This window comes from Elephantulus edwardii, unplaced genomic scaffold (assembly GCF_000299155.1).
Source record: "Elephantulus edwardii isolate Elephantulus edwardi_28Jun2011 unplaced genomic scaffold, EleEdw1.0 scaffold00321, whole genome shotgun sequence".
NCBI classification, from domain to species: Eukaryota; Metazoa; Chordata; class Mammalia; order Macroscelidea; family Macroscelididae; genus Elephantulus; species Elephantulus edwardii.
The window spans coordinates 1,711,171-1,721,528 of record NW_006400071.1 but is presented as its reverse complement, the minus strand read 5'-3'; positions in this window follow the sequence as shown (position 1 = coordinate 1,721,528).

Here is a 10,358-nt window from a genome sequence, read left to right as displayed (position 1 = left end):
ATTTAAAAAAAAAAAGATATAAATAAAACTAATGAAAAGCATAAAATCTCAAAAGCTACAGCTGGAATATGACCAGAATCTAACAGCTGTGGTTCCTCCTAGATTCAATCCAAATAGGTCTTAGTGATTAGGAGAAAATATCGGCAGAAGGTATGAGGTCCTTTGTCTCCAGATGGAGAAAGAAAAGCAGGAATATTTGGGAAGGGGGCTGGCCTGGAAGGGACCCAGAGATGAAGTCGCTAGAGCCGGAATTCCTGAATTGGAAGAAATAAGCGCTCACCCAAGAGACAGGAGTATGGTTCACAGTGAGGTTTCGATCAGACCATACTTCCAGGATTTCCCCCCGCCCTTTGATTAAGCAGCTGATTAATTCCAGAGCCTGAGGCAAACCAGACCCACTTTGGGGACTAAATGGCCTGTGCAGCAGGAGCCTAGAGAAATAATAGGGGCCAGAAGGCTGTCAGGTTATTAAGAATTGCAGGTGCCAGGCTGCAAAGGAAGTGGAAGGGGGCAATCGTGGGCCAAAGAAGTGCCAGTGCATTTGACAATTGTCATTTTCTTAATTGTTCCGGGGAAGCAGTGCTCAGCAGTAAATACATGGAGGAGATTCACAGGGAACTGGATATTCCTGTGGCTGCTCTGGTGCGATGAACAACTGAATGACAGTATCAGAGGAGGCAGGGAGGGAGGGAGGCAGAAAGCCAGGAGGGGAGCTTTGCTGACTTCTTGTTCCGGCAGGAAAGTGTCCTGGCACTCAGAGTTCAGCACTTCCTCTTCTGGGCCCTGCTCCTTGATCCAGAAGTTTATTCAAGGTCATTTTTGTTTAGAGTTGCCTGCTCGCTGGGGCAGCTAGGGATGGCTGGGCTTTTGCAGGTCTTCCAACACCAAGGCATAGAGAAGGAATTTTCCCTGGATGGAATGTTAAATGGAGTTTTAAAGCACACAGTAAAAGTATAAACCAAAACACAGCCCACCACTATCAAGTTGATTCCAACTCATACCAATTATGTAGGTAGAGTAGAACTCCTCAAGGCTTGCAAAATTGTAAATCTTTACAGAAGATGATAGACACGTTTTTTGACGGTAGAGCAGCTAATGGATTCGAACTATTGGCCTTTAGGTTAACAGCCAAATGTCTTAATCATGGCATCACCAGAGTTCCTAAAACTGAGCACCACTCCCTCTCCCACTGCTGCATCTCTCTCATAGTTATCAAATCAGCTCTGATTCATTGCTGTCCCTCCAGAGGGTATCCAAGACTGTTTAGTTCTTGGGAATAATAGACTGCCCTTTTTCTCCCTGGAGTAGCCTGTGGATTTGAACTACTGAAGAGGGTAGTCTTTAGGTTATCAGTACAAGTCTCTAAAGACTAAGCCAGAGCTCCCTAAATCCAGGTAGAAAATAATAACTTACTTCAGAAAGCTAGACAATGGCTAAGGATGACAGAAGAAGAATAGATGCCTTTGAGTTGTGGTGCTGGAGAAGCCTTGAACACACCATGGACCACCAAGAAAACAAGTAAGTCCATCTTGGAGAGGGTGAAACCAACTTTCTCCTTGGAGACTAGAATTCTGAAGCTCCATCTCACATACTTTGGACATGTGGCCAGGAGAGACCGGTCCTTGGAGAAGGACATGCTTGGAAGGGTGGAGGGACAGCGCAGGAGAGGAAGACCTTGGATGAGACGGATTGATATAGTACCTGGCGCAATGGGATAGGTGTGTCAGAGTCAGTGAGACTGGCTCAGGACAGAGCAGGCTTTAAAGCTGTTGTACATAGGGCTGATATGAGTTGCAGGTGACTTGATGGCACATAACAACAACATTCTTAAAATGAACCAAATACTGTATTAAGTGTTCTATATGCTTTAATTCAAGGTATTAGTAGTTGAAAAGTAGAATGCTTGTTCCCCATGTGAAAAACCTAAGTTTTTCCCAGGCAATATGCATAGCTATCAGGAGAGGTTTGAGTGCTGCTATGATGCTTAACAGGGAGCTCTGGTAGCTTAGTGATAAGGAATTGCACTACCAACCCAAAGGTACACAGTTCAAATCCACTAGCTGCTCCATGAGAGAAAGTTGAGCAATCTCCTCTTGTGTGACTTACAGCCTTTGGAAATCTGCTGGAGGGTCAGCTATGGGTCAGTTCTGACTTGACTCAATAGTACACAACAAAAGCAACTTCATTCTTACTAGGGTTTTAGCAGAGCTTCCTTATTAAGATGGGCTAGGAAGAAAATCTTGGATGATTACAACGAAAATCCTACAAAAGACATGAAAATATTATCTGGTCTGCAAGCTATCATGCGGATAAGTGCACGACTGGGCAGAATTTTGCTCCTTTATGCACTGGGTTTGCGTGAGGCTTAACTGACTCAGAAACAGCTCACACATCAATACGTCCTCTCAACAGCCCTAGGTAATGAGAACTTTGATTGTATCCACTGTTATGAGAAAACTGAGACTCATTTGTGTTAAACTATTAGCTGATAGACATAAATTGTCAATCACAAATTCTCTCTCGTGCCCAAACTCCAAACCACATCGCTGTGCTGCCAGGAACCAAGTTTGTTAAAAACATATTTAGTACTATTTCCGCTACAATTCACTTGTTTCACTTAGGCTCCTCCAAGGGAGCTCTGGTGGCCTACTAGTAAATAGTCGTGCTGCAATCCCAAAGGCACGCCATTCAAATCCACCAGCTGCTCCTATCATGCAATTTGCTGCCTCTGAAAACCTGCTGGTGGGCCAGCTAAGAACAGGTTCCAAAGTGACAGCACACAACAGGTGAACACTTAGGTTCACAGGCCTTGAACAGAATATTTAATTCTACTTCCTTTCCCAAACTCATTTCTTCCTCAGCCTCACCACTTGAAGTAATAAAATCTCTATACTTACAGTTGTTCAAGCACCAAATACTGAATCATTCTTGACTTCTATTTTTCTTTACCCCTCTGCATCCAATCCCTCAGAAAAGTCTATCTGGTCAACCTTTTGAAATAAATCTACAATCTGACCACTTCTAATAGTACATCTCCTATCCAGGCCACCATGCAGGCTGTTATAATAGCCCATTACTGTTCTCTGGGCCTCCACCTTTGTCCCACTCTGTTTTCATTTCAAAGGCATTCTTTTTTGAAAACATAAATCAGGTCACACAACTCCTTAAAGGCCTAAATTTTCTAATAGCCTTCTTTCTAGTACAGCCCCTTTTCTGAGCCCCAAAGATTCATCCTCTGACTCCCACATACTTCAGAAAGCTAGACAATGGCTAAGGATGACAGAAGAAGAATAGATGCCTTTGAGTTGTGAGTTTGTTTCCCTTTTTTTATCCTATAGATAACACTTTTGTATATATTACTCTGATTATTTACAAAGTTTGAATGCATTGTTTTTCACAAAAGATCCTTCCCATTTCCTTCACCCCAGCCACCCATCAAATTTTTCAACCCTGTAATTAACACTGCTACCATCCTCACTCTGTCTTAGTGTTAAGTGTGGGTTCTGACCCGTTGGACAGTCATGTGATCCATTTACAGATTCAGGACAATAATTTTTAATAAACAAAACTAATTGCAGATAGCATTCTTGTGGAATTTTAAACTGAAAGTGCATTTGTATGTGTTTCTACTGTGTCATATATAAACTGGGGTGATTTTTTCCTCTCACTCTGAGATTGTAGTCCATGATTTAAAACCTTGAGCCCCAGCTCTTGCTGCATCATTCACTCAGGTACTTTTGAGATTTTGCCAGCATGCCAATCATACTGCCGCCTGAAGGACTTTGCTCATATTAATCTCTCTCCCTGGCTTCTCTTGTATGGCCTTATGAATTGAAATGTGCTCCCCCCAAAATTGTTGTTGTTATGTGCCATCAAGTCACCCGTGACTCATAGCTACCCTATGTACATAATAGCTCTGAAATCTGTCCTATCTTGAACCAATCTTATTTTCTCTGACACATCTACCCTCATTGCCCCTTTTATTGAGTCAATTCATTTTATACAGGATCTTCCACTCCTGTGCTGTCCCTCCACCCTTCCAAACATGATGTCCTTCTTCAACGACTGGTCATTCCTGGCCAAATGCCAAAAGGATGGGAGACAGAGCTTCAAAATCCTTTCTTTCAAGAAACAGCTCAGTTTCACCCTCTCCTGGACAAACCTATTTGTTCTCTTTGCAGTATGTGGTATATTCAAACTCTTTTCCAGCACCACAACTCAAAGGCATTGATTATTCTTCTATAACTCTTAATCATTGTCTGATTAAGCTCTCTGATGCATAGCAAACAATTGTAAAGACCATGGCTTGGATTAGGCACACCTTAATCTCTAGACTAACATTGTTTCTCTTCACTACTTGGAAGAGGTACCTGATAGCAAATTTGCCCAATGCAATTCATCTTTTAATTTCCTGACTGCTGGTGCCAAGAATGGTGATTGTGGAACCAAGCAAGCTGAAATTGTTAACACTCTCAATCTCTTCTCCATCTGTCATGATGCTGCAATTGGCCCAGTGGTGAGAATCTTTGTTTTCTTGACATTGAGCTTCAATCCATATTGAAGACTGAAGTACTTGGTCTTCTGCAGAGGACAACTACCTGGCTAACTAACTGGAAGGGATTCATATTTATTTCCATTAAAAAAATTACCTGGCAGAATGTAGAAAATATTTAACAATATCATTAATAGCACACACAAGAAAGATCCTGCTGAAAACAACTAGAACAGTACATCAACAGAGACCTTCTAGATATGCAAGCTGGGTTTAGAAGAGGCTGTGGCACTAGGGATATTCTAGCCAATGTTAGATAGATATTAGCAGAAGGTACCAGAGGAATGTCTATCTGTGTTCCATTGACTATACAAAGGCATTTGATTATGTGGATCACAACAAATTGTGGTTAACCTTGAGAAGAATGGGAATTCCAGAACACTTAATTGTGCTCATATAAAACCTATGTGTGGACCAGGAACAAAGCAAGGAAACACTACATGGTTCAAAATCAGGAAAGAAAAAAAACTCAGGCAAGGCGTACACCAAAGATGTAGCCTATCTCTAAACCTTTTCATTTAGGTGTGGAACAGATTATCCAGGAAGCTGGACTCTGTGAGGAAGAATGTGGCATCAGGATTGGAGGAAGACTCCTCAATAAACTGCATTATGGCGATGGTGCAACCTTGCTTGTTGAAATCTCCCAAACTACATATTAAAATTCCTAACTCGTAAACACGTGAGTGGAAAGGTAGAGGGTGAGCAAAAGAAAAGACCTTCAACAAGATTGACACTAAAACTGCAAGAGGAGTATGAACATGGTGGAGATCATGAACATGGTACAGGTGGGGAAAAGTTCTGATCTATTGTTTACAGAGCTACTATGAGAAAGCAGAGAGAAAAAAAATGGACAATCTCCTCCATGTAGGTAAGAACCCACCAGATGGTTTGACTAAATGGTACACAAAAACAGTAGCATGAGTCATGTTTGACTTGAATGCACTCAAAACAGCAATGGCATAAAAAATATTGATGGCTTAGTGGCAAGAAAGTACCACCAACTCAAAGGCAGACCATTCAAACGCATGGATGAAAGGTGGATAGTCTCCTCCCATGCAATCTATTGTCTCTAAAAAGCTGTTGGAGGATCCACTATGAGTTGGCTTCAACTCAACAATACAATACAACAAGATGTTTGTGGATGTAGTTCTGCTTGGAGAAATATTTTCTTTGTTATGTTAGTGATGCCACACCAGTGTACAATATATCTTATACCAATCACCTTGAAATATGACATAAGCAGAGATAAAGGGAGATTAATGTACACCACCATGAAGATTACTAGGGAACGGAGACTTGGAACTAAAAAGAGAAGAGAACCTTCCCCCTAGAGGTAACACACAAAGAGAAAAAATGTCTTTTTTTCTTTTATTAACTTACAATTTGAGGATAGAATTAAGTCTTTCCACTTTGCAGTTCTCAAATGAATTATTGGTTCAGATGGAATTCATCTGGGCCAGTATCTGTGGTCTTTCTAAAGGGACTGAACCAGTACTGCTATTAAATGTTAGAATACGACAGAGAGAGAGAGAGAGAGAGAGAGAGAGAGAGAGAGAGAGAGAGAGAGAGAAAATCTCCTTGAGTTACTGTACGTGTTATCCTGAACTCAGACTTGCAGCATCTTAAACTGTGAAAAAAATAAATCTCTGTTTGACAAAGCCATCCATGTTGATATTTCTGTAGTAGCAACTAAAACTCACCAGATACCTGCTCTCTTAGTTCTTTCAGATTTTTCCTCAAGGTTCTAGCAGTCTACCTGTGACACTTTGCAGATCACTCACAGCCTCAGAAATTGTTTTAATCTGTGAAATTAGATCTATCTCCTAAGAGTATTTTGACTATGAAATAATACCGTACATAAGGATACTATTAGGGACTATTGTGTCAACTCTAACTTCCAATGACCCTATGTATAACAGGTAGGATTGGCTGATCCTACACCCGCCTCACAACTTCTGACGGGTTTAAGCCTCTTCTTGAAGTCATTGTGACAACCCTTCTCATTGAGGGTCGTCTTCTTCATTAATCCTCTCCTTTTCAAACGTGATGTTCCCTTCCAAGAAGTGGTCCCTCCTGATAATATGCTCAAAAAATATACAAGATGAAGTTTCACAACACGTGCCTCTGAGAAACAACCTGGCTACACTTTTCCAATATGGATTTCTTTATTCTTTCAGCAGTCTATGGTATATTCAATCCTCTTTGCCAACACTTATCAATTCAAAGACATTGATTCTTCTTCAGTCTTCCTTATTGTCCAGATTTGAATCAGACCCACCAACTAACGTCCTTGCTCTTAAGCACTATAGAGAGATCCTTGACAACAGATTTGATCAAAGCAAAATGTCGTCCCTGCACCTTTTATGCTGGTTTGCATACGAAATTCATTCACAATGCATTTTGTTCATGCACACTGTGTTTTACGCATTCCTTCACTCACACTGTGTTCTGTATGATCATTCAGCTACACTGTGTTTTACAAAATTAATCACCATTGTTCTATGCCTACTATTAGCTCATCTTTTCAGGTTTCCATTTTTTCTTCTCTTATTCCTTCACTCCCTCCTTCTGCCCACACTACTCTGTCATCTTAACAAATTCCCCACCTTCCTTCCCCCCAACACCAACCTCTACTTCCCTCTCCTTCATATTTTGGACTTTTATACACATCTTAGTATTTATTCTTCTAAGTTTACAATAATGGTCTTATGCAGTATTTGTACTGATAAGTCTGAGTTAGTGTGACCGCTGCTTCCATAAGTGTTCATTGTTTGTTGTTTTTGTTATGTGCTGTCAAGTCACCTGTGACACATAGTGACCCTTTGTACAGCAGCTCTGAACCTGCCCTGTCCTGAGCCAGGCTTACTAATTCTGGCACACCAACCTCCAGTGCCCCAGTCACTGTATAAGTCCATCCCATCTGGGGTCTTTGTCTCCTGCGCTGTCCCTCTACCCTTCCAAGCATGATATCCTTTTCTAAAGACTGGCCTCTCTTGGCCACGAATGTCCAAAGCATGTGAGATGGAGCTTCAAAATCCTAGCCTCCAAGGAGAAAGTTGGTTTTATCCTCTCCAAAATAGACTTATTTATTTTCTTGGTGGTCCAACGTATGTTCTCCAGCATGACGACTCGAAGGCATCAATGTTTCTTCTGTCATCCTTTGTCATTGTCCAAACCTCTGAAGCATAACACGTAATTTTGAAGACCATAGGCTGGATTGGATGCACCTTAGTCTCTAGACTGACATTGTTGCTTTACAGTATTCTGGAAAGTTCCCTGAGAGCAGATTTTCCCTATGCAATTTGACTTTTGATTTCTTTACCGCTGGTGTTAACAGTGTTGATTTTGTTTATTGTAGAGCAAAATAAAATTAAATAATTGACAACTTCAATCTTTTTTTCATATGTCATGATGCTGCCTGTTGATCCAGACGTGAGAATTTTGTTTTCTTTATGTTTTAAGCCTAATGAGGGCTTTAGTCTTTGATTTTCATTAAATGCTTCAAATCCTCTTCATTTTAAGCAAGCAAGGTTGCACCATCTGCATTTTACAGGTTTGTTTGTTTGTTTTTGCATTTCACAATCTTTATTTTAAATTGTTTTTATTTTAGATTGGTTTGCATACAAAACTCATATATATTGTTATGTGCCATCAAATTGCTCATAACCCAAAGTGACCCTATGTACAGCGACTCTGACCCCTGCTATCCACAGCCAACCTATTGTCTCTGACACACCTACCCCATTATTCCAATCACTGAGTCAATCCATCTCATCCAGGATCTTCCTCTCCTGTGCTGTCCTTCCACCCTCCCAAGCATGATGTCCTTCTCCAAAGATTGATCTCTCCTTGCAACATGCCCAAATGATGTTATATGGAGCTTCAGAATTCTTGGGTATTGTTTAGAAATATTGTGTTTCACACATTCCTCTATTCACATTATGTTACTTAGGATCATTCCTATACATTGTGTTTTATAAAATTAATCATCATTGACCCATACCCACCATAACCCCACTTCTTCATATGGCCCAGCTTCTTGAATACAAATATTCGCATAACACGAAAAAAGAAAGAAAGCCAATTTCTGTTGAATAATCCTGATTGTGATAATGCTATGTGTGTCAGAGTAGAGGTCTGTTCCATGAGATTTTCAATGACTCTGATCTCTCAGAACTAAATCACCAGAAATTTTTTCCAAGGCAATTCCTAGGTTGAACCACTAAAATTAACCTAGCACTCAATTATATGTGTATCATATATGATGTAAAATAGTAGTAATAATAATGCAACTAGTCTTCAATGTCTACAAGATCCTGCCATAATACAATATCTTTGGAGAAGAGAAAAGGAGTAGTCAGTTTCTAATTCCTCTTTGCCACTTGCATATAATGATATTTGTCCCAAGCAGTCTTATATCATCAAAGGTTGTCTTTCTAGAGATGTGGCTGGCATTTCTTCAGATTGTATTCCTTCTCATTAGAATAAGTAGAAGCAGTCCCCTTGTAATATTGGGAGTTTTTTCAAGTTGGGAAAGAGGCTCGATACAAATACAGAGACACATGCTGATAGCTTTGCTAATGAGATTATTTCGATTTCTCCACTGAGCAGACCTGAATCCACACTGGATCCTGTGCATGTAGGCATCAGGTTGGAGACCTTTACTGTCACCCCTAGCTCCCGGCTCTGTCTTAGAGCAAGTCTCAGCTCCAAGTTAAGTAGCTGTGACAGTTCAGTTGCCCATTTCTGGGTATTTCAACAAATTCATATTCTAGTATCTTGCTTGAACACTGTAGTGCAAAACACTTCTCTATGTTCTGAATATAAAGCCATGAATAACAGAGACAAATTCCTTCTTTTCATGAAGCTCACAAAGGAATGGGTTTTAGAACAATTAGATAAGAGAGTTATTTCAGCTAGATGTAAGTATTATGAAAAAATTAAATGGAGAATGGAGTGATGTGATGGAGTGACAGGAGGTGCAAGAAACAGGGTAACATTGATTAAGGCTGTTCAGGAGGAACTTATTTAATGAGGCACATTTGAGCAGAGAAAGGAAAAGTATGTAGCAGATTATATTATTGTTCTGTCAAATAGAGATAGCTTTTGCTTTTTACAGCAGCAGTGTGGGACTTAAAAAATGACCATGCAAGCTGAAACTGTAGGAAGGAATCTTAACAATGGGAAAAATTATATTATTCCATGACCTTTAAACTTTTTTTGCCTCAACATTAAGAACTCTTTTCTCACTGCAGGACATTATGCTGAGTGTACTAACTCAGTCACATGAGGATAAATACGGCATAGGACCATTATTGTAAAGTAAGAAGGATAACTAGTAAAATGTGTATGGGGACACAAGAGGGAAAGGGGTAGGAACAGAGGACGGTTGGCACAGGGCAAATCATAGGGTTGCACAATTTCGTGGGTGAAGGGAGGAGGGGGTAAAGGAAATTGGAAAGATCCAGTGAGGGTCTGAATAGACAGGGTAATGGTGGGTGTGGTTTAATGGTGATTGATTTTATAAAACACAATGAGTGAGGATGAATGTATGAAACACAAAGTGAATGAATGATAGTGTGAAACACAATGTATACAAACTTTGTTTGCAAACCAATGTAAACTTAAAAAAAAAAAAAAAGCAGGGAGCTCTGGTGGCGTTGTAGCAAAAAGCTACACTGCAATTCCAGAGACCTAAGGATCGAATCCACCAGATGCTCTACTGGAGAAGGATGGGCAATCTCCTCCTGTACCAGTGAGCTCCAATTTGATGGTACACACACACACACACACACACACACACACA